The sequence below is a fragment of the Conger conger genome, chromosome 9, assembly GCF_963514075.1.
Source record: "Conger conger chromosome 9, fConCon1.1, whole genome shotgun sequence".
NCBI lineage: Eukaryota > Metazoa > Chordata > Actinopteri > Anguilliformes > Congridae > Conger > Conger conger.
In genome coordinates, this window is record NC_083768.1 from 37,579,675 (window position 1) to 37,606,221 (window position 26,547).

General features: G+C 39.3%; 1 non-coding gene and 1 pseudogene across 1 annotated transcript; both read left to right on the forward strand.

The window, feature by feature from the left end:
- Window positions 1-1,688: 1,688 nt before the first annotated feature.
- LOC133137900 (tripartite motif-containing protein 16-like) lies at window positions 1,689-7,553 on the forward strand (annotated as a pseudogene).
- Window positions 7,554-25,389: 17,836 nt separating this feature from the next.
- Window positions 25,390-25,448, forward strand: LOC133138036 (small nucleolar RNA SNORD83). Its single transcript, XR_009709655.1, has one exon. It is a non-coding gene; the product is annotated as a small nucleolar RNA SNORD83 (small nucleolar RNA).
- The last annotated feature ends 1,099 nt before the right edge of the window (window positions 25,449-26,547 follow it).

Sequence of the window (26,547 nt, forward strand, 5' to 3'; positions counted from 1 at the left end):
ACGTAGAGCTAGTTAGCTGTCCCAATAGACATTTGATGGCTAGAATAGCTACAGGCTAACCAGAGATGCAGTTATTTGTGGTGTAAAGCATGTTACCCATTTATCCAGGATCAGACATAATGTTCCTTAGATATTTAGTGAAATCAGATCCTAGCGTAGCAGGGCAACAAAAGCCTGAAGGAAGGAAGGATGAATGGATGGATGGATGGATGGATGGATGGATAGATAGATAGATAGATAGATAGATAGATAGATAGATAGATAGATAGATAGATAGATAGGGAAGTAACACATTAGTTTGTGCAAGAAAATATTTTTATTTAAGTTGACTAGCTTAATTATAGCTTTTTACAGTTGTAACGCTAGCTACTAGCAACTAAAAAGATAGTTAGCTATCAATAGCTAATGTTAGCTGAGCTAACTGCCATCTTGAAAGTGGTCAGAAATAGCCTGTAATGACAACGAGTGCGTCCAATTAGTGCACACTCCACTACCACCCTCCTCCACTCTCTGCTCCGGAAATATATATGGTATATATAACACCCAGTATTAATGATCAGTAATCCCAGTGATCGGTCATATTTTCCCCTGATAACTGACATATGAAGCGCCATATGGCATAGAAACTGTAAAACGCTTATAAAAGTTTTAGAAGAATGCAAAGAAAACTCTTACGAAAATGCTAACATTTTCACTCAAACTAACAACGGATTTTTATGAGATTTTCTGGATTAATTGGAATAGCGCGTTTGCTTTACCAAAATATTGTTAATGTATATTGGTCCCAGAACGGCAAAACGACGATGCTGGCGATTGTTTTGCATGCAATTGAGGTTCGGACATTATTTAACAGGCAGGACCGAATATTACGTAAAAACCTAAGGAAATGCTTATAATTCAAAACTGTGCTTGTAGAAGTAAATCAAAATACCATACAATAATACAATAAAACTAGACTATCATATTTCTAGAGAACTAGAGTGATAATGTGTGTATTTATTAGATTATGAACGTAGTGTGCATGCAGGGAAGAGTTAATTGAATTACAGTAGTGCTTTATTTAAAGGGGCAATTCACCAAAAAAATATATTTCACAGCTCCTTGCGAGGTCACAAATGTACATTTTAGTCAATAACTATTTATTCTACTGCTGGAATTTGCCGACTGTGTCCATGCAGTAGAATAAGTTCTTGATTACAATGTCCATGTGTATGAGCTCTGTTGATATTCGCTAGTAACTGCAGCATTATATTCGGAAAGAGTGATGTAAAATGATGTAAATCTGAATGCACTGAATGGTAAAATATAAGTTAAAATTACTGAGCTAAAAAGCGGTATTTCATTGAATTTCATTGCTTTGTGAAAAGTATTGGGTTAAAAAAATGCATTCTGGTCTGCAGATCAGGTTATTATAATCCATTCCTCTGGCCTTCGCTTGCCGGGTAAAAAAGGTTAAAAAGATGGAGGTTGAAAAGATACAGCCTATGTGTTTACAATGCACAGTCTAATTCGAATTTGCATTCTATAACGTTTTGGGGAAATGCACTTGAAGTTTTGCTGTTTCCTTATTTTGTCAAGTTAGTTATCAGTGTGTAATCTATCTATCTGTTGTCGATCGCTAATGCCTCGTTCAAACCTGTAAGGAAACAACGTGCTGCTTGCGTTCAGTCATTATAACATTTGACTTGATCGCAGCAACATCGTGTCCGTGTTTTTTATTATATTCTATCGTAACAGTTGCTGTTGAGTTTTTCATTGATTGGTACATTGTATCAAATCTAGAAAATTCCTCACATCACACGGATGTGATAGATAGCACTCTGGTTTAGTGGAAACATACTTTCATTTAATTTTGTATGTGAACTGCTCCTTTAAAACAGAGTGAGCCTGTTATTACATGAGCATTCTGGCCTTCAGCCATCCAGCTCAGAACCAGGAAATACTTTTCTCTCTCACAAATAATGACTGTTCTTGGTCCCAGAAAGGCGAAACGACGAGGCTGGCGATTTTCGTGTTTTGCATGCAAGTGTAGTTCGTACATTATCTAAGAGATGTACGACCGTGTATGTAGCCTTGTTGACGGCACTCATTTATACGCGACTGACTACGTGGTAGCTACTGCTAGCTATCATACGTTGTCTAGCCTATATCTGTTAGGACTGTAAACTGCTATGGGTGCAGGTTAAAATTAATGCAATTTATTAAACAATGTTTAATGCAGAGTATTACTTTCTCATCCTTGTCAGTTCTAGAGATGGTTTTTGACGTCCCCTGTGAACAGTATAATTACGCGCATGAGATCTGACTGTTTTATTCTAGGTATTTAAAAAACGGATTTATTTGCGTGACTACTCCGCCACTTCAGTGAGTATTGTCTGCTATATATAACGCCCAGAATTAATGATCAGTAATCAGTCATATGTTCCCCTTAAAATTCACCAGAAATGAACATTTCCTAGCTGCTCTTTTAAAAATTATGCCACTGCTTGTAGCCTACATAAAACCAGCTTGACTGTTAACAAGCAGGGCAACTAAAGTTATTTAAGTAACCTATATAATTAAGGCATGGATGAATGTATTCAACCAACCGTTTCCAAATGGCATATTTATTACCAATACATTTGTTACAGATGTTACAGTGGTAAATAATTGTTTAACATGATATGACACTGCCTGCTATTCACACTCCTCAATGTCAAGAGGCACCATTTTGGCTCCATATGGCTCTGGCAATGTTACATCTGTGTGTTCAGTGAGGTGTGTGGCTCACAGTTGTGCAGTGCCTTACATTATAGAGTCACAATCACTGTTCTTGTGTCTGTCTGTCTGCCTCTGTGTGTATGTGAGCAGAAAGATGGCTACAGCTGGTTTACTGGATCAAGATCATTTAAGCTGTCCAATCTGTCTGGATTTGTTGAAGGAACCAGTGACTATTCTCTGTGGACACAGTTACTGTATGGCCTGTATTAATGGCTACTGGGATCAGGATGATCATATTGATGTTTATAGCTGTCCCCAGTGCAGACAGACCTTCACCCCGAGGCCTGTTCTGGGCAGAAACACAATGCTGGCTGAAGTTGTGGAGAAACTAAGGGAGACAGGACTCCAAGCTGCCCCTCCTCCTGCTCAATGTTACGCTGGACCTGGAGACGTTGCGTGTGATGTCTGCACTGGGAAAAAACTCAAAGCCGTAAAGTCTTGTTTGGAGTGTCTGTCCTCTTACTGCGAAACTGATTTAATTCTTCATGAAAAACTGAACAAAGGGAAGCATCACAAACTGACTGAAGCCACAGGAAAACTAAAGGGGATGATCTGCTGTCATCACACCAAACTATTGGAGGTCTACTGCCGTACTGATCAACAGTGTATCTGTTATCTGTGTGTAATGGATAAACACAGAGGCCATGAGACAGTCTCAGCCGCAGCAGAACGGACTGAGAAAGAGGTAAGGGTTGAGACTTTTGGAAATATTTCCTGATAATTCAAATGATACATACTTTGCAAACTTTTGAAATGATAGCTACTCTTGAGGAAAGGAAAAAATGACAGCTACTCTTGTGGAAACTTAACAAACTTTAACTTTAATGTAAGGCGGCCTGTAGCATAGTGGTTAAGGTATATGACTGGGACTGGCAAGGTTCCACAATGAGATCCACACAGCCGTTGGGCCCTCGAGCAGGGCCCTGAGCAACCCTGCATCCAGGGGAGGATTGTCTCCTGCTTAGTCTAATCAACTGTACGTCACTCTGGATAAGAGCGTCTGCCAAATGCCAATAATGTAATGTAATTATGTCACAAAAAATCACAGGACATGAATCTCACAGCTAACAGCCACTTATACAGCAATAGGAAAAATGATAAATTGTTCAAATTAACCAAATCCATGTGACACCCTCTTCATACATCTCCCCCTCCCTATTCAATTCCTAAATGGGAATCAAAATGGCTGCCACTGCTTGTTCTTGCTATAATCTGCAATCAGGTATAAAGGTCTACCTAATAAATTGCTCACTGAGTATATGTACACATATTCTTTTTTTTTTTTTTTTTCCATCTCCACAGAAGCAGTTGCAGGCAATACAGTGGACATCCCAGCAGAGAATTCAGGAGAGAGAAAAGCAGCTGCAGGATCTAAGGCAGGCTATGGGCTCATTTAAGGTGGGTGCTTGCCAGTGGAGAAGATGGCGACTAGCTGCTGGAAGCATCATTTCAAGGTTTAGTCAGGGCTCCCCTCTCATCATCCAGTGAGAAGCCCGGTGTTGGGTCTCACTAAGACATAAGGCCTAGTTGAAATATACAGTCCTCTCTATGTGTCTCCTAACAGCATGCTGCCCAGGCAGCACTGGAGGAAAGTCAAGATATCTTTACTGAGCTGATCAGCTTCATCGAGAGAAGACACACTGAGGTGAAAGAACTGATCAGAGAACAGGAGAAAGCTGTTGTGAGTCAAGCTGAAGGACTCCTGGAAGGACTGGAGCAGGAGATTGCTGAACTGAGGAGAAGAGACGCAGAGTTGGAGCGGCTTACACACACAGAGGATCACATTGATTTCCTCCAGGTAACATCACTGACAATGTGTGCTATGGAAGGGGGTGTGTCTCACACAGAGCTCTTTAATGGGGCTGCTTTTCACATCTAGGAGAAAGTATAGCCCACTGTGTCTCACCAGAAACTGTCTTTTTGTCTACCTGTCTGTAGTGCTGTCAGGCTCTCATTATCCCTCCAGGATGTGGAGACTCACCAAGAATCACAATTGACCCAGACACTTCTTTTGGATGTGTGAGGAGAACTGTTTCTGATCTGAAAGAGCAACTCCAGGACCTCTGCAAAAGGGAAATGGTCCAGATCTCTAAATCAGGTTAATGGAACACATCATTTTGTATGGTTTCACTACATGAACATCTCATCAAACATTGGCAGCGACTGCAATCAATCTGCGCACAATACAAATGGGGCATTCAGCTTCCGTTATTGAATTTATTAAGGACGTCTATGGAAATAGCTAACATATAAAAGTTTGGGGGAGAAGAGGCTGTCAAATACAGTATTGACAACTGTAATGCATGCATAGTGTTCCGATATAGTCCATCTTCAAGCATAATATTAGCGTCAGTACAGTGTACAGTTTTAAATCCATTTCTATTCTTTTACATGGAAATTTTGCCTAATACAGGATTGCCCAACTCTATTTCTGGAGATCTACTGTCCTGCAGTTTTTCACTTCAGCCCTAACAAAGCACACTTCATTCAACAGATACAGATCTTCTTAGTGGAATCAGGTCTGCCAAATTAATGTTAAAATAAAAACCTTCAAGATGTTCAATCTCCAGGAACAGGGTTCAGCAGCCCTGCCAAATACCTCTCTATGCAGGTTATCCACACTATAAAAGAGATACCAAAAAGCAGAAAGCACAAGTTTGATTGAAATTCAACATTATTTAACTTAATTAATTTAATTCCAATTCTGATTGTTTGTGACCAAAATGTTTCATTTCATGTGAAACAATACAATCGGAGCTACACAATCAGATTTACTGATTTATTTTGGAGGTATGGCTTGTTAAATAATGTGTGTCCGACAAAGTGGTTTTGAGAAACCAGCCCTCAAAGTTTGGTGAGAGATTGTCACAGTCTCTCACCGAGAAGTGACCTAGGTGTAAAACCTGGACCATCAGCCACTGCTGTGGAGGCGTCTGAGTGATTAGGGCCTGGACAATAGTGGTGGAGGTGTCAATTTGGGACAAAATGTAGGCAGGAGCTTTAGGTGGGAGGTTTAACACGAGAGTTCTTTTAACCTCCTACTAGCAACATCAGGCTTGTCCAGCATTACAGCATCAATGTATGCACCCATTGCGACCTATAATGAAGATTATGAATCGTATGCTATAAAACAATTTTATTCAAATAAAGGACACAACTGAATCAATTTAAATGTTTATTGAAATATTGTGGTTTTGTTATATAGACTAAGGGAAATGCATTTGGCCATATTATAGAAAATTGAGAAAAAGCAAAAACTCCACTATTTGGAGTGCACTTTACCACTGTGAGATGGTACACCGTTTACTATGTTGTGTCACATTTTGTCTTTAGGAGACGTGACAACATTCAAATGTTTACACTATATTACACTGGCTAATGAAAAGATACACTGGCTAATGAAAATAAATCTGTCAATAAATGTATTCTCTGTCTTTGCAGTGAAATGTGTCAACTTAACAAAGATTCCAGAGCCCAGAATATTTATAGGTGAGTCAATACACACTTGCACTTTAACATTATGTTACTAGTGACTGTCATGATGGGAACACTGGCCTAACGCCATGTTATTACATTCTCTATCTCTCGATTCCTGTCGGAAGATATGAGGGGAATGCAGGCTGTTCAGCCCCGGACCAGATCAGACTTCTTACAATGTAAGACAATTTTCACTGCAAGACAGTTTTTGGGATGGTCACCGTTGTGTTGAATGAGCATACATTTTTAAAAGAATTGACAAAATTCCCTATAATTTTGTATACGTTTTGTCTTATTCTTCTCCATCAGATTCCTTTCAGCTCTCACTTGATCCAAACACTGCACACAAGGAGCTCCGTCTGTCTAAAATGAACAGAGAGGTGACACTGGGTACTGTGGCTCAGTCGTATCCAGATCACCCAGACAGATTTGGGTACAGACGGCAGATCCTGTGCAGAGAGGGTCTGTCTGGGCGCTGTTACTGGGAGTTTGAGTGGATTGGCGATAATGGGGTTGAGATAGCAGTCTCATATAAAGAGATAAGTCGGAAAGGATTGGGCGATGAATGTCTCTTCGGATTCAGCAAGACATCTTGGAGTTTGGCTTGCTGCGCCTCTTGTTACTATTTTTGGCATAATAAACAGAGAATGAAAATTGACGCTCCTCGCTTCTCCAGAATAGGAGTGTATTTGGATCACAGGGCAGGAATTCTGTCATTCTACGGTGTTTCTAGCACGATGACCCTTATCCACAGACTCAAGGCCACATTCTCTAAATCTCTATTTCCTGGGTTTGGCTTTGGGTTAGGGTCCACTGCAACACTGTGTTCTTTGTAATGAGAGACAACCAAAGAGATAAGCTGAATTCTGACTAATTCAGTCTCATCAAAATGGATGGTAAAAAAGATCACAGTAACAGCAAATACATCTATGTATATATACACATTATGCAGAACATATCTTACTTTTAATTGTGTGAAAGTTTTGACTGCATCTTTTTTTTAACAGTATAAAAATACATTAATTTCATATTTTAGAGTGATTTTCTACAGACATATTACATTACAATCACTTAGTAGACACTCCTGAATGACTTAAAGTGTAGAGCATCAGTGTTGATCTCTGTTGTGGTCATAGTAATACCAAAGTGTGATATCACCAAGAAAAGCAAAGACCCATTTATAATCAATAAGCGCAATTTTATGAAATATGTATGTTTATTGTATAACTACACAGATAACCTTTAAAAATATATTCCAATATTAAATGAAATCCATGTGTTTAAAGGGTTGTTGATAAATAAATAATCAACTGAAAGCTTTAAAGTAGAGGTTTTTTTTTTTCTTTTCATTGGCACTCAAACTGGAAAAGTGGGTATCAAGAATGCTTGACACATGCTTGACACATGCTTGCAAAAAATAAAACTGATCATTTAGTGACAGTTACACAGATAATTTAAATGTCCGGGTTTTTGGGACAGGAAGGAAAAGGCCAGGAAAGAGTCATAAATCATGTCTAGTATGAAAGGTGATGAACATTAATCTTCTCACCCTCTTAAAGCAATAGCGAAAACTGCGGATAACCGCACAGAATGCTTGTAGTCATTGTTCAGAGATAAACCAGTCACATCTTCAAGACTTTCAATTAGAGGAGACAGACGCATCCCTTTTAGAACCTGCTCATTCATATTAATCAGTTCACTTAGCCGGAGAGCAGCAATGAATGATATCTGAATGAAAAGGCATTCAAACGAGATTTGGCCTACCCCGAGAAACGATACAATGAACCAGAAAATGGAGCACGGCGGATGGTAAAAGACCTTTTTCAAGTTTGAATAAATGTTTGTGCAGAATGGTATTAAGATCTTCACTGGGAAAGCCTTCTGGAAATGTAAAAAAAAGAAGAAATATATATATTTTAAAGCACGGCGCACGGTGCACAGCATCAGTCTGTTGCAGCACTGCACACTGCAGACTGGGGTTCGATTCCCGGTCCTGCCAAAAAAAAAGTTTGGCTAGAAAAATTGCTTCTGTTTATGGAAGCATAAATGATCCTGTAATCATTGAAAATAAAATGCTAATTGGAAGTTGCATTTCTTGTTCATTTGATTCAATGAACGAAATTAAATTGAAATTAATAGTTAATGCAGACCTGCACACTTTATCTGAAGATTTGGAATTTTTCTTTTTCCATACACTCGCCTAAATGTCACAACACAGCAAAATGTAAGGGAAAACCATACAAATCTGTCAACTACTTCCAAGGTACAAGGACGACATGCTATACTTTGCATACTCTTTTTAAACATGACTGGATTAGTATTCCATACTCATTGACATGGGTGCACACATTGTGAAATGGACTTCATAGATAGCAAGTTTTTTTTCCTTCTTATAAGCATCGGTTTCAAAGGTTCATGAATGAGCAACCTTATTAGCTTATCTTGAATAATACACATACATCAGTCGGTCTTATAAAATACTGTCATTGGTGCCTTTAGTGATGATTTCTTTTGAAAATCTCTCTCAAAAACACAGAAACATGGGCTTAAGGATCTGACAAAGTTAAATGATTGAATTCTTCAGCTCCCTTCAAAGATGCTTATGAATTCACAAACCTACAAAACAATATGTATATTCTTACGGTAAATGCTGACTCAAACACTGCCTCTTTTATGTGAATGAGCAGTTAGCTTCAGCCTTAGTTCCAGGGTTGGCAGCGAGAGTTTATAACTAGCATTAATCATAAATCAATATTTACTAATACTATTTAAGGTGCAAGTTGTTGTCACCATGACAACTTCCTTAAAGCACCAGTCACCTGACTTTTAATCGGAAAACAAAATGCCTGTATATAAAATATGCATATCGGGGCTTTGGGGTATGGGTCACGGCAGGGGGAACAGAGGAACCAGAAGCAGACACGGGGGTGTAGAGAAAATGGCGGGTTTTTAATAACGGCAGATGAAGGGGCAGACAGAGCGTTATCCAAACAGGCGATGGTTCAGAACCGGGAAGGCAATCCAAAAACAGGGAACAGGTACAGAATCCACAAAAACAAGCAAAGAGTTCAGGGAAGCAGGCAGGGGTCATACAATGGAATCCAGGAAACAAAACCAAGGAAACAATGCCATAAGGGCAAGGGCTTGGGAAACAAGGGCTCGGGAATAAAGGGGGCTAGAACTGCGGAAAAGGAATAAAGGGCTCGGGACTTGGAATGCAGGAAATGATGAACTAGCAAGGTGCAACTGAAAAGGACAGGTATAAATACACAGGAGACAAACTAGGCGGGGCATGGGAGCGAGGGCAGTCTAACAAATAAACATCAGGTGAGACACATGAAAGGGTAATGATACAATAACGAGGGAAAACAAAACTGGATTCACAAAGACACACGTAATACAAACGGCTCCGGACTAGGGATTAGACAGAATTAAGGAACGTAGTGATAAGGGAGAGCTGGTGCGAACATTTCGCTGAATCGAGGCAAGCAATTTAGGCATAGAATAGGTTGGTGGAGTTATAGAGCAGTATTGAAGTAGAGGTAGAGTTAGTCTGTTCGTTAAGTGATTAAATTACAAATACCAAAAACTAGTGAATGTTAGTTTGTTAGACATATTACTGTGTTAATATAATTAGTACTGTACAAATTCTATATTAGTTGGGATTAGTACATTTGTGCTATCTACAAACATGAAATGGAGAGAAAGCAGGAAGTAAGACCAGCGAGACAAAAGGAATCGTGTTAAACTGGAAAATTCTGAAACCACCCGAATAGTGAAGCATGCAGACAGGGGAGTGACTCGGGATAAGAAAACATTCAGACACAGACATCACAGGGGAAGATGAGTGCAAAGACTAATGAATGTTGTCGTGAGCCACGGACCCCTTGCCGAGCTCAGACCTCACGTTCCCACGAGCAGTACCCCACGAGGAGGTGTCTCGGGGACAAACTCAAGTACTCCGAACGTCCTGGAGCCCTGGTAAGTTCTACTGAACTTCCAGCCCAGTCTCGAAGTGAAGGGTGTGATGCAAATCTGGTATTTGATGTCCTGTATTCAATGTATTCCTCTAACGAATCTTTATCACATATGATTATAGTAAGATATACTTTATTACAATCAATCAAAAGAATAGAGTTATACAGATTACAGTGTACATATCATCTTTTGCAGTTTGCTAATCACATGCAAGTTACATATACCCCTTTAGCTCTTTCTAATTTACCTTTCCACCTATGATGTTTAAAAATCAAGGTACACCCCTCAAATATCCATCCTCCTCTTTGGCCTTTACCTTATCTTATGGCTCCCCCTTCACGGAGATAAAAGCTACTGAACTTCCATTAATACAATGGGTACGAACACCCCTAAAGTCTACTACTTATTTATATCGTATATAGTATCTTACTAAAAAATAAAAGACATAAAAATAAAAGGAAACTTATAATGTATTTCTTCTATGTATTACTTTTCCTACTTCTACAAGTAATATAGATTATAATTACCACCCATATCCTAAATATAGCCATCTCGTTTTCTGCGGGATTTGATCCCTCCTCCTTGCTGTTGATGAGCTTTTTGAACAGCTGCATTGGTTTGGGAATCTGGGGCAGGATCAGGACCCAGACTTTCGAAAGACGTGACTTTGCACTTCGTACTTCTCCTGCCAGTTGTATGGGATGTGCACTGGTATGTCTTCGAACACGTCGGGGGTTTTGCAGTGCAGCCGCAGCATATGCCTCTCCTCACTGACACTGAGGTTAGGGGGGGGAGGCTTCAGGTTCTTGCGTGGGTCCAGCAGGAAGGTGTTCTGTAGCGTGGAGGAACCCCGCGTCCTGGCTGTTGGCCTCCAGGTGCAGTTCACGGCTCCAAGCATGTCGTAAAAGCCCTTTAACTCTTTCACCAGCTTTTCTGTATGATGAGGGATGCGCATGAACACCTCTTCGACATCAGTCCCGCTGCCACAACTCTTGGGCTAAGTCCGCACTGCGTACATCACTCTGTTCTCCATATCCAGATCCTGGAGTGGCGCGCAGAGGGAGCGCGCCACTCCAGCTTGACTACAGCTGTCCTGCGTTGCTCTCTCTTCAACAGCTTGTAGATATCTTCTGAAGCAAAATTCTAAGATCCCACCCTAAGGTCTAAAAGCTTATTCCTTATATATCTTTTTTGCATACAAAAGTTTACCTTTTTGATAAGAGATGTCCCCAATATTTCAAGCGGGAAGACATTTATCTCTTATGTAACTTGTTTTTTAATGATCATATTAATTATTTCTGTTTTTCCAATTGTCATTTTCTCATACCTCAAAAGAAATTTCCCCAATATTTTATCTCATGTGCCCCTCCGGTTTGGGAATTTCCACCATCTTAATATACGAGTGGAAAAACACTAGCTCTTATGTAATTTTTAATGAACCTATTCATCACTGGTATTTGTCTCCCTGTCATAATCTCTCCTTGGACTCTCTCCAAACTTGACTTCATACAAGCCAGAAGTTAGTGCCCTCCACCATCTCAACACACTCTTCAGGTGCCCCTCTCCGCGGCTCCTTAAGGAATCTACAAAGGACATCCAGCCAATAGCTGAGTGTAAATCATCCACCAACTCTTCTATAGTCAGTCCTTTGAATCTATCCGAAAAATTATTTGTGCTATAATCAGGAAGGCCCTTAAAGCCTCTTAATCTTCTTTCGGTATTGACATCCCTTCCGTTTTCCTTATTTTTGTTTTTCTTTAGCCAGGCATTGTGCCCCTCCCCTGTAGGGTTGGGGTATTCTCAGTCAGAACTTTAACCTTGCTCCTTAAAACCATAAATCTAAGTCCCCCGACTTCAGACTCCTCTACTGACAAGTATGGCTGCTCATTCTCTGAACCACATATTTTTCTTCTTACGGGCGTTCTTACTACCACCTCGATGGCGTGTGCGAGGGGTTAACAATGCATTCCTTTCTAACCCATCCCCCGTCAATCTCTCATCAGGGGGGCCTAGGGCCAGGTCCTCGACAATGTAACCAGAAAACCAGACATGAATATTATAATAAATTACAGAAATACCAAATAAACTAACAGATAGAAGTCAGGATCATAACAGTATGTATTTTTATTATTGATATAGCTCTTTAGTTATACTATACCTTTGTGTATACAAGTCATAATAAGGGAAGAGAATAGAAATAGAATGGCAGTGCTCATAGACATTGATAATTATTTTCTCTGTTATCTGGCTTTATGTCTAATATGCAGTCTATCAGTTGCTTATTGGTTATACATCTGTAGAAGATACAATTTTACATGGTTGTTTTTTTTTAAGAAAGGTAATTTAAAGGTATTGATTCATCACTTTCTCTTTTTCTGTCTCTATCTTTCTCTTTCAATCATCCATTACACACACTTCACTGTACCATGTATTTTTTATTATTATTGTTATTATTATTATTATTATTATTATTATTATTATTATATTTTAATGACACCAACACTGATCATAGATACTACAATACTACAGATTATGATAACACAGGACTTGAGGGGTGCCATTGTAGCATAATGTTTAGGGAACTGTGCTAAGGCATGTTGTATTCACTGGTTTGACGTCTGATTTCATACAATGGTTGGGAAAAGTAACGTTTGCTTGACTGTCCCCTCATCAACGGGTTGTCATGTTGTGTATGTACACGATTTAGCTTAATTGATTTCAAAATTACACTTCCAAGCTATTTATTGCACACCAACTTTTTGTTCACCAAATGGGTGAAGAAAATAATCCTTGCAAGGTTGGAGAGTACCTAAGTTGACTAGCTATATGCATTTATGAGCTATATGAATGTGATTATGTATGATTATGTTATGCATGACATGTATGGCAAATAAGTGGAGAGCTCCTGATTGGTTTACAGACTGGAAGAATGCTGCAGTGGACGACACCAGCATGCTAACATTGGGTGAAATCATTCAGCATTAGACGCTATAAGTGAAATAGGATCTTAGATATACACAAGTACCTGCGGGAAATAGTTTCTGTTACTACCCATCTACACAAGCAGGTAATGCACTTCCATGCACTTCCATCATAATGAAATGGACCCAAGGAAATGTTCTTCGTTGTATAAATGTACTCCCCGAATTCAATCCATTTCTTAACCAAAGCAAAAGGCAGTTTCATAGTCCCTACCTTTCCCATTATCACAGAATGAGGAGATGCAGCCTGGCAGAGCACACATCACTAAAATGTTCTAAATGAAATGAAAGCATCTGGAATCTATGCAATTATGGTGCAGTAGATGAGGTTAGGCAGGGCTATGGTTGGGTCTGAGAGAATAGTGTATGAATATCATCAGTCACAGAATCCTTGAAACTGCGGAATGCAACCTGCTCTTGTGTCTCTCTGTATAGAGCGGTTGTATACAGCATATCATATCCTTGAAATTTTAATTTAATATGTATGGTTGTCTTTTACATCAGTGGTTTTAGTCCGTCATTAACCCTTTTTAAAAAAATAAAAAAATCTTAAAACACCATTCTTTTAAATTACTAGTGATGATGGTAACATTCACATTAGAACTACCTTGAAGGGTTAAATATAGCATTTTCTGCAGCAGACATAGCAGCTGTTTGGCTGCATATTAAATGGTAGCAGGAGAAGAGATTATCAAACTGTAAAACATTAGGCCTATAACAGCTGAAGTACAACTTTGACCAGAAAGTCAGTGCTATTTTCATCAGTCACACGCAAGCACATACATTATGAATATTTCCCATATAAACAAATCATTATTCTGGATTGCTGTTGTTCATTATTTCTATTTTTGCAGAACTTAAAAGGCAGTGTACTTTGATGAGAGTGAATAACCAGGCAGTAGAAACTATAAAAAATAGATTTTTAAATAATTTAGTGTGGTATGGCAGAAAGCAATATTGATGTGTGACTGAGGTGCACTCACCTTCAATCTATTTTTATTTGCTGTGTATTTGTGAAATGTTTGGAGTGATTATGTTTTATTTTTGAGACAAATATTTCTGTGGTGACTTTCATTGCTGACATGGAAATCAGAAAAAAAAGTGTTCTGCAACTACTGCTAATTGAAACATAGAACTACACACATAAAAAACCATAATAACAATAATATTAATAATAATAATAATAATAATATCAATTTATCTATAAATTAATCAATAAAACTAAATTATAGTCATTCAATAATACATGGGAATGGTTATTTGGTGATTAATTTCACATTTTTTTTCACAAAAAGATTTACGTTTAGCTCTGATGCGAGCTATCCCCCTGCAGCACCCCATTTAAATTAGCCACACGCCGGAGAGCAGGCCATGTTATAGGACTGCAAAGTACTGGAACCCCTGTAGAAAAAGGATTTGTCACCCTTAGACACTAAATTGATCATTAAACAGTATAAGCGCCCTCCTATTCTGACGGCTTAAATAACCGTATTGTTTTGGGACCTAGGTAATGTCCACAGCTGTCTCCAGAGGTATTGATTGTGTAAAAATAATCTAGGTAAGAGCTGGGACAATTCCAAAATCAATTTAGCCACGATAGCTACTTATTTACTTTGCAGGCGGCCATCTAATTACTTTAGAAATATATATATGTGAAGTGCTAATGTCTCTGAGGGTTCAGGTAAAGGACCATGAAAGGCCTAAGCAGGCCAATATCACACACACTGTGTGAGCCCCATGCCTTCCTCATTAGATCATTTTATTGGATCATATTAGAAAATACACAAAACAGTAAAACAGTTAGTGCACACTAAATGGATTTCAATTCTGTTGTTTACATCCCCTGCGACAGCATAGTGTCCATTCAACTCGAACAGAGTGTATAGTGTCCAGCGGGTGTTCAATGTTCTTGTTCAGAGTAAAATGTACTCCATCATAGTTGGTTTAACATTTAACATTGTGTAAGGTAAGATCAGGTGAACAGAATTCCAAAAGTAAATGTAATTAGCAATTAAACTGAATTAAAACACAGTGGAACATGTTCACTCAGGCACAAACATGAACACACACCCACACACGCATACATGTCTATGTGACAAAGAGGAGACTGTCACTCTATACCTGCCAAGCGGGGGAGATAGTTTCTGTACATTATTTTTCAAAATAAAACAGTAATAGAACATTTTGTTTCAAGCTCATTATCCATGCTGGGGACATGAACGACGTCTACCTAACAAAGGGGGGCCTTAACAGGAGGACTATTTATGTGCTCTCCACCAAGGCATGTACAATTCTTACAAGTTTTTCCAAGGATGAAACACTTTTGAGAATGAATTTTTACATTTTACCTCATAGTAATCACCGCAAGTAACTGTAATATAATTAAAGTCACTGTCAATGTCTTGTAAATTTACAGCTTAATATTGTTATGTACAATACTGAGAACCTAGATGCAGACCAAGGGATATTACAAAACGTAGTTTATTACAGTTCAAGTCCAAAGCCAAGAGATCACAAGACAACCAAGCCAAAACGAGATGCAGAAAAAAACCAAGCAGGGGTCAAAAATCCAGAAAAACAGAAGGCGAAGATACATAAGGGGTAGGCAAAAATCAAAGTCGAAAAGGCAGAAGAATCAAAAGTCACAACCAAATAAACAGAAGTGCAAACAAATCAAAAGTGGCTAGGCAAACTCGGAATCAGGCAAAGGGATGTCGAAGAGAATCTCAATGTACATGCGTACAGGTAACTTGGCTCTGAATAATGATCAACATTGTGACACTGAACACTGCGGAGACTGAGGTTTAAATACATGAGGGAAGGTGACAATCTAGGCGGGGCTCAGGAGAAAGGTGGGCCAAACAGATAGACAACAGGTGGAAAACATAATCGGGTAATGATACAATAACGGGGAGACGAAAACACGGACTGGATACACATAGACCCAAATGTAAGACATACGGCTCTGGATTAGGGAGTGGATATTTGCATAGAGTTGGAGACGTAGTGATAGTAAGAAACAGGTGCGAAGACTTCACTGAAACTAAGCAAGTAATCAGGAATAGCAAAGGAAGGCGGAGTTATAGAACAGCATGGAAACTAGGAGATAACGTTAGTGAGTTAGTTATGTGATTACATCTAAACTACCCAAATTAAGTGACTGTTAGTTTATTAGTTAGACAGGCGGTAAGTGTATTAATATGATTAGTACTGTACAAATTCAAAATGAGTAGTAGTTAGTAAGAATCGTGCTTTACAACATTAACTAGCGAAAGAAGCCGGAAGTAAGGAATGCGAGGCTGGAAGAAATTTTAAAAACCCGGAAATTACCGAAACCACCTGAATAGTGAGGCACACAGACAGGGGAGTGACTCGGGCTCAGAAACATACAGACACAGACATCACAGGGGATCACAAATGCAAGAGCTGTAATGGAAACAATAAACCTGATATGAATGATGATGAATGAACAACAAGAAAACACAAAAACAAACAGACAGAACATTACAAATATATTGTAATCAAATTATTAATTAATTTATTACAGATATTTTATAGTGGATTCATACAATGTACTGACCAGCCCTTTTAAATTTACAGCTTAATATATTCTCAAAATGTAGTAATAAGGTTTACTCAATAATTTTCATATTGTTTCTAAAATGAACACACACACACACACATTAAAAAAAACAAACGACTGGGTTATGTATCAGAGGTAATGCATTTCACTCCATTGGCTTCTCTCAGCTACAAATGCATATGCTCATTTACACCAAGTGAACTATTCGCTGGGTAAAATTAATTCATGTGTTTCCCATTAACATCAGAGTGGATAGGGCCCCTGAGACAGCGGATCGGGGCTGTCAGGGGTTACAGCCAGCCTTGTACCGAGTGACATGTACAGATAACGCAGATGTTACCTTTTTGTTTCTTACCACTTCCTCATGCTCCTCTCCAGACCCATCACTGTCCCTATTAGTGTACACTTTTTTTGTAGTGTATGGTCTTGATTGCGTTTAATGACATCTTTTTTAAAAGAGTACTTAAGATCTCTCTCTCTCTCTCTCTCTCTCTCTCTCTCTCTCTCTCTCTCTCTCTCTCTCTCTCTCTCTCTCTCTCTCTCTCTCTCTCTCTCTCTCTCTCTCTCTCTCTCTCTCTCTCTCTCTCTCTCTCTCTCTCTCTCTCTCTCTCTCTCTCTCTCTCTCTCTCTCTCTCTCTCTCTCTCTCTCTCTCTCTCTCTCGTAGATTACATGTAATTTATCTTCCCTGGAACAGTCCAGAGTGTTTTCTGTTAAGGTCGGCCGATGTCTGAATAGCTCCTTTGAGCTCATCGGCCACAATTCGTCACAGGTCCACTTAGAATAAGTGTCACTTTGAATTGCGCTAATCTATCTCAGGCCATTTAGAGTTAATGCCCCCCTATTCCTTTGTCTTCAGCCTGTATTGTGAAGACCACCTCCACTGAAGTGGTGAGGACGTTTCCCAGATTTCATCAACGTGGGACAGTTAATGCCATGATCGATGCTAAATAACAAAGCAATAGCCAAATGCTAATCAGGGCGCAGTGGTGGAGGATGCAATTAGATTTGATGGTGATGCATACAGGTTTACGCAACCAACAGTGCTGATGCTAAGTAATCAGGTCACAATCAATAGTCATAGTCTATAATCTTACATCTGAGTTTGTGGCGCCCTCGTAGAGAATATAGTTTAGAACACCTATACAAACCCATGGAAAGGACTATTCAAATTTTGTGAAACATTGCTTTCAATTTTCTCAAATAAATAATATTGCATTACTTTTGACGAGAATAAATGTAAAGCTTCAGAATAAATTTTACAATCCTGTGGAAAATGCTTCAGCTTGTTTCTAACTGGATGTATTAGCAGTGGGCTACACAATAGCATGCAACATTTGCACTCTGGGATCATGCAAAGCTTGTCTGTAATCTCGATTGAGCTTGCGAGCCCGGCACCAGTCCATAGGATTTAAAAGAGTGTCTCCGTATGCCACATAGTATTCGGTGCCATTTTACAGTTTCGTGCTTCCAATCACAAAATGCAAATGCAAGCAAAGGTTCACATGTTTCCATAAGCTGCAGTGTCAGATAAAACACTGTTTCTATCAGTGTGATATTTGCCATGAATAAGCTTAGGATGTCTTTGTCGAAGGAATTTTGTATCAATGAATTCAAAGACTGTTCTGGCTGTAGTTCTATTGTATCGGATTGGCAAGGACAACATAGTCATAAGTATGAAAAAAATGCATAGAATTTAGACTATGTATTTATTAAACTAAATAGCTGCTTTTCAGTGTAAATGTTAACAAGCTAGAGCGTATGTTTGTTAGCAAATAAATGAAATCAAACAAGGACAAAGAAATCAGACAGAAGGGCATGTTAATTAATTAAAGGCCTGACTTCAGAATTGCTACTCCTGGCCATTGTACTGCCTGCTTCATTAGTTCTTTTGTCAACAGAGGTGGCTGAAATTCATCCAGACATGCTCACAGAAAGCATACACATGAATAAGATGTTGAATTAATAGGTGTGTGTGTGTGTGTTTGCTTGTGCATGTCTGTGTGTGTGTGTGTGCGTGTGTGTGTGTGTGTGTGTGTGTTGAGTGTGCTTGCCATTGCCAGTATTATGCAGCCTGACGTGAATGGTTTTTAAAGCAGTGGCTACACGCTCCTATTTCAGAAATAAATAAATAAATACAAACACAAACAGCTTACACTACAATCACCCACACTGTCATGGCACTACCAACTGATTTAATGAAGCTCACAGCATTTATTGTTTGCAGCAATCCAGAATGGCTTGCGATTAATTCCCAGAAGGACCATGTACATAATGCAATGAGAACCAACAGTATTGGCAATTACAGTCAGAAAACCCACTGAAATATGGTATGACTGAAACACAGGACAAAGTGAAATTGCCAAGGCATATGAAAATGGGCTTAAATAATGAGGCTGTCTCGGGAAAACATAACAGGACATCGAGTCACCCTGTTAAATATGAATTTTGCTCTAGGGTAAGGCAGTGCCCGGCCTTTGAACCTGCACCGTTTGGGACACAGGTTACAGTTATGCTTACGATATGTCATTATACTGTTATTAAGAAGTCAAATTTATATAATGTGTGCATTCTCATTCACCTCACCTGTAAAGCGAAAGTGAGTGCAATTTAGACTAATTTACACCAACACAAATGATGAAATATATATGAAATGCAAATGCTTTTGGGAAGCAGTGAAGTATAATGGTTAGGGAACTGGGTGTGCAATTTAAAGGTTGCAGGTAATTTGGCTGGTGAGATGCTGTTGTAGTCAAGGGCAAGGTACTTAACCTGAATTACTTCAGTATATATCTGGGTGTAAAAATAGGCTGTGAAAAATTAGACCTTTGTACATTACCCTGTACAATAGTGGCAAATGGCAAAATGCATTACTGTAATATATGAAATATAGTCATTTCCACTCCAAACTATATGAGTATGCACCTTGTTTACCAAAAAAAGAGGCTCAGCTGGAGTATTTAATACGTTCAAATGGGAATTAATATGGCAGTTTACATGTTATTTCTGTTATGTTCTGTGCACCAAACCAGATGCCTCTGACAAAATTGGTTTCACTGAGTAAATTTCACACTGAATCTTGAAAGCATCTCTTCCAACAGTGAGCCTTAAATGCATGTAATAGCTTTCTGAAGCAACGGGCACATCCGAGAACAGTGGTTCTCAAACTCCGTCCTGCGGGACTCCTGTGCATGCTGGTTTTCGTTCCAACCATATAATTGCAATCCCAGAATTTTAACAAGCTGTTAATTTTTCTGAATTTTCCTTCCATGTTTTGAGGGATTATTTACCCTCTTAAGTCACAAAATAGCCACGCATGCCATGAAGAATAAGTCCACTTCACTCCACTTGACGCACTGGTAACATGATGCAGGTTTGGCTCGTTATCATTTGCAAAGCAATTATGTCAATTTGATCAGTTGCTATGACTGTATATAACTATATTCCTAACTTTACTCAATGCGATATATGGGACTTTTATTCTACATGGCATGTATTGTTATTTCTGGAATAATGTGGGGTTAAGAGGGTAAATGATCCCTCAAGACATAAAAGACATAATAAAAAAATTAAATAAACACAGTGGTCCCTCAGGACCAACTTTCTGTCTTAGAAGAACCACTGTCTTAGAAGATCAAACTCAAAGCACTGATTATATGCATATGGTGAGCTATGCTGGGATACACTGTGAGTGTATTCTCTGGTGATTGTATGTTATAGAGCAAACATCTAAGTCATCTTTATCTACAGTATAAACTTGAGTGAACAAAAACATTTTTGTTAAAAAAGTGTTTGTTCAGAAGAAGATGACAATGAAGAAGAAGCTTCAGTTCCTAAGATATGCTGTAAGGGTACGCAATAAGGACTTGGAGTCTGGCTCTGCACCAAGTTGAGTTTGTTAACTGCCTTCACCCTCCGTGTGGAAAATCAATGAGAAGGGGATTAGCAAAATTTAATGAAAATATGGAAAGGTAGGTAGGGAAGACTGAGAGGGCAATGGCCATTTTTTCCAGCAGTATAGAAAATTAAGTACATGTGAGGTTAGCTGAAAAGGCCTTTCCTGAGTATTTGAGCACATTGAGAGAAATCAAAGCACTGGATTTGTGAACACAGTACAGTAGTAAAGCTTATTAACCCATTGGAATCCCATCTAATGCCTGCGATGCTAGAGACTGTCCACATAGATTATTGTGAAAGCTCTATTAAAACAAACATTATGCAAAGTAAATGTCTGTTGATGATATTGCTACAAGTATCAAATACATTATCACTCTAGTTAACTGCTGTCATTTGATTTTAATCACAGCACTTCTCAAATGTTGGATTATGAATGTCATATTTCTCCACAGCATTTGGTAGTGTGTCTATGAACACTGGGGTGTGAGAACTGACAATGTCAGACCTCTGAAAGAGATAAATCTTGTTTCCTGGGTTTGTCCGGCTGCATCCATTGCACTATGCCCATATGGTAATAGTGAGGCACTCTGTCACAAGGCCTTCTCAAGGAGTAATGTCTGGTTATTTATTCATTTTTAATAAGAAGCATCCATTTTACGTATGCTGATTTGTGCACTGGCATAAAAGAAGGCACTTGTCTATTATGGCATAATGGCTGACTGGATGACTGGCATAGTGGCTTCATTTTTAATGGTTTAAGTCCCTTCAACCTTCATTGGTGCATTAGCTCCTCCCAATCATGAACACAATGGACATAGTCTCTAAATGGAGAGAGAATAATGCCTCAGAAATGTATTCCTACTCTAATGCATTCATTCTATTCCAACAAAACAACACCCCACTGACCTGCTGAGGGGTGAACTCGTTTTACCTAAAACAAAGCCGGGTATACAATTTTGAAAAGCTGCAATTATTAAGCATTGCCTTGGTGCCGGTCAAGTAAGACTGCTGTCGCACTCTAATTTTAATATGCTGAGATATGACTAGCAAACAAGCTAAGTACTGTAAGTAAAGAAAAACGTGGTTTTCCCTGATGTGTACAGCTGGTGTGAGTAAACCCTCCGTATCTCACATGGTAACAGCCTGTGATTGTGATTATAAGGCTGCTACATCTAATGTATTTGTATTCAATCATTTTCTAAATCTGGCCATTTCACTCTGCTCTAAAACACATGACCTGCTGGTGCAGGAGCCTATTAATCACTAATAGTAATCACGAACACCCTCAGATGGAAGTGAAGGTTATAATGCTTTAACCAAGGTGACACGTTAATCTGAGCCAGTCCACTTTGCTCAGGTAGAGCTCTAGTAGAGCGGACATCAAACTAGAATTGTGAGGGCACTCAGACAGCTGTCCTGCTTATCTTTAGAATGCACTTAGATTTCAAGGCTTGCTTTTAGAATGTTACTGATTTCTATTTGGATGAGCCATAGCGCAATCTAGGGTCTAGTGTTGACCTGCAGCCCTACAACCGGACCACAATAGCACTTTCTGGCCAATAAGCTTTAGGAATTGAAGGCAAATGCACACCACTCTCCACAACACACACCAATCTCCATGGGAAGTGCTCAGGCAAGTGACAGAGCAATGGGTTCCAAAACAGGGAGGCTTTGTTCACAGGCTGTCCTGTAATGGATTTGGAAGTGCAAGGGAGACGTGCCACATATATCAAATATCCTCTACCATGGCACTACAAAGGAAACATCCAAAATGACGACCGCCATTGCCAGCAACACTACCAAAGCATCGCTAAAGGTACGTGTGTGTGTGTGTGTGTGTGTGTGTGTGTGTGAGAGTGTGTGTGTTATGTTTTTTCCTCAAGCAGTTTTTTTGTAGAAGGGGAATTATTATTTAGCTGGCATAATATCATCAATACTGCAAAAAGAGATACATTTTGTAATTTGTCTTTAACTTTGCCATATATATTGTTACATGATTGTATAGCAAATGCAATTTAAAAGAATAGTGGTTAATTGCAAGGCTATTTGATTCCAGATTAATGTCATTCATGACTTACATTGTATACTAATACTAATTTATCATGTACTGTATCATATAAGTCTCTGTATCTTAAGATTTCACCTTACATAAGCTACATTAATGTAAATTAGACACATTTTTGTAATGATTATAGCATAGGTGTAGGATTGTCAGGCACCAGGGCTGAAGAACCAATTGCAACAGGAAATGCGCAGAATAGCAGGTTTTATTAAATTCCAAACAAGTAAAACAGGCACGGGCCAATTGCCAACAAATGGATGCAGTAACGATAATCCAAAACGAGTCGAGGTCACAGGCTAAAGTTTGTCAACCAGTCAAAGCAGTCCGACCTGGTAACACTACAAGGGTGAATCCAGGAATGGTAATCACAATGTTCAGTCCAAAAATGTAAACAGCAGATCAAAACAGTGACAGAATCAGAATGCAGAAAACAAAAGTCGGGGTATACAAAACGGGTCAGGCAATTAAAAACATGCAGGAAAGTCTGGAGTAAGCACATAACAATCTGGCAAAGGAATACAGGAAACAGAGGGGTATTAAATACATAGGTGAATTAACTAAAATGACAAACGGTTGAATCGAATGAATGAACGGGAGGACTAAGGAATGAGCTGAGCGAGTAAAAACAGCACAGAACAAGTAACAGAAAACGACAAAACAGAAAACCGCAGTTTGACAGGGATTGAATTAGACAAACATACAATTCCTCATGTTTCTCTTACTCTTTCCGCCTGCAATTCTGTCAACTCACACAGCACGCCTTTGGGAGCGTGTGCTTTAGTTCCACTGCCAGCTACATTGAAGAAGCCACAGGAGTCCTTAATAATGAATGTAGTCAATTAAAAACAGCATCTGTTAGGAACTTCCCACCTACCTCTACACCATCCCCAGTGGGGATGGGTTACGAACGTGTTAAGGAAATGTAAATAAATACATTGATTGCAACCCTGGTGACCTGTGAAGGCCAGGGAGGCGGGGGGTGGCGGGGGGGATGGGGGCAGGGTGCTTTCTCCTGCAGGGATACATGTGTATACTCACAGTACTTCTGAACTTAACAAGGTCAGGCCAATTAAAAGCGCTGTCTATCTGGAAGAGTCACCGCAGAACAGTGTCGGAAGAGTCAGAGGGGCCAGGCTGCAACATATGTGAAGCATTCATGCGATAATGTCCTATGAATAAATAAAAACATGCGTGGTAGAGCTCCAGTCTTTATGCCCTTTTCATGTTCCAATGGATATAAAAATAAAGTAACAAAAACAAAACGGTTTGAAAAAAAAGAGTAAAGTAAAACCCTTGTGTATAGACATTACACATTGTGTAATACTGGTATTATAGACTCAATGCCCAGAGGTGAATTGAATGACCTGAACTTCAGACATCAGTGAACGCACCACAAGTGTAAAGTGGTAAAAAGGGATAGGATATAAACGTTTGGATTTGTGTGAAATAAATAAGGAAGGGGTCAATGGACTAGATATTGAACTTGAAAAATGTCCATGAGTGATTACAGTAAGGAATTTCCCTGACAAATCATCAAAGAAAGCACAAAAAAACAGCTACATCAACAACAACAACATAATAATAGGAATGTGCTAGAGTTAACAATCTTTTTTCAAAAATGCGTGTGATTGGTTGAATGTGAATGTCTGAAAAGAGGGTAGAAACAGCTGTGAGCTATAGTTGCCAAGGTTCCCAACCAGGAGTAATATGAAAATCTTGGGAAGAAAAATATGAAAAACAGGTTGAAGCCCAAGTTGAATGGAATTGATCACAAACTTCATGGTTACACGCTGCCTAAAATGGTGCTCTGCGTGACAAAGGCTTTGGTTCAATCATTTGTCCTTAGCATTGGGTTACTGTAGGAACAAGCACGCACATTGATTTCTTCCAGTGTTTGGTTGACAGTACAAGACAATATTTATCAAATGTCCTTGGAAGGTCTATTCACAGGAATTGGGTTGCAAATGTCCAAGTATTTCCCCTTGATTTATTTTTGAAATATAATACATATAGTCTTTTGTTTTACAGAGGTCAGTATAGATATCGGGCTATGCTCAGACACAAAGCACATTTGAAATGCTAATAGAGAAATTTTTATATGGATTTAGCTGAACAGTGAATGCCATCGCTATTTGGGATGGCCGCCCACAGTAAGTAATCAATCTGCTGTAGCGCTGTACGTGTAGTGCGTGCCGCCTGCAGGAATATCAGCTTCATAAAGTTTTATTGCTGAAGTAGAAGTCATTGAAGGTGACTGGCGTGATTACCGCAAGCGCTTCTGATGCCTTAGCGCAACTGTCACTTCTTAGCTCTCCCGCAAATTGACTTACTGCTGAAAACACAAGGGATGTCATTTACGATGAAGAGAAGTGGGGGGGGGTGGGGGGGCGGGGTAGTCCTACACATTGACCGGGGCGTAACGCTCAGTGCCGTCTCATTCCGGCACATTCTTAAACTCTGTTTGCTCACGGCTACTGAAAACGCTGGCCGGGCCGACTTTTACCACGTGAACCAAATAAATGAATTTGTCGATGTGGTAGTGAGCAGTGTGCTGTGTGCTCCCAATAAATTCAATAAACTGTTAAAACTTCATTGCCCTGCTGCGCGATGGTTGCCATTACTTTATTATAGCTTGGTGGCATGGCTTTAATATGCCATATGATGTGTTCATTTTGGTAGAGACACATTCAGCTGGAGTAGCGGCTGATGGCTAAGATGAGCAGAGTAACACTGCTCACTGCTGCTGAACACAGCCCCAGGACTAAATTGAACAGAAACCAAAGATTAGACAAAGATTAGTGCAATATAGGGTCAGAATGATCGTGCGGACCTGATGCAGTACATCTAAAGTTCTGAACCCGAGGGTGTCCCAAGCTATGGATCCCTCCCAAGCAGCAGGGGGCACAAGGAAGGACCCGAGGGGCAGAGCTGGCTGCTGGCAAAAACACTGTGCAGGCATCTCACACAATCCGTTTTTATGTGTGTGCTTGCTCCTACAGTAACTTTTTATGCCTTTGCAAAGCACTTTGAATTATCTGAAATAAGCTATAGAAATAAACTTGCCTTGTCTATGTGATTTTTTATTGTGATTATCAAACTGGACAAAAGAAGCTGTTTCAGCTTGAGTTCTGACAATGAGGTATGTAGGTATATGGTATAAAGTCTCACACCAGGCAGCGTCAATAGGAATGATAACTTACCGTGCATTATAATAGCACAGACCTTCATTGTGTTAAGGACAGGTCTGTCTGCCGCAGTGCTTGATATTGCTCGAGAGCAGGCAAAATGATGATGGCTGAATGGCCCATTCACATCATCAGCTTTCTTATGTTTTAACATTTGAAGTGGTGGCCTATCTGCACATGCTGTGGTGAGGGTTAGTGTGCACAGAGAGACAACTGAGAGACGCCAATTCCTCAGTTTATCAATTTCACGAGTGCCTGGTTTTCAATCTGAGGGGACAGTGGAACAGCACGATACCATCTTACTGTCCAAACCACTATAGATAAAAATAAAAAAATCTGACAAACAGAAACATTGAGACTCGTCCCAATGCTATCGTACCTCAGTCCATTTGTTTAGGTAAGGTAATGTATTCTCTCAGGTTGCAAACACATCCAATAAAGGTTTCCCTTTGGAAAAACCTCCTTTGAAAAACATCAAGTAGCCATACAGGTCTTATTGGAATGATAATTGTGAATGTAGTAGGATAAAAATGTATATATTCGTATTGATGTTTTGATTAAAATGCACGTATAAAAGTGTAAAAGGAGTTATGTGTATCATTGAACTTAAGGAATATGCAGTTTGG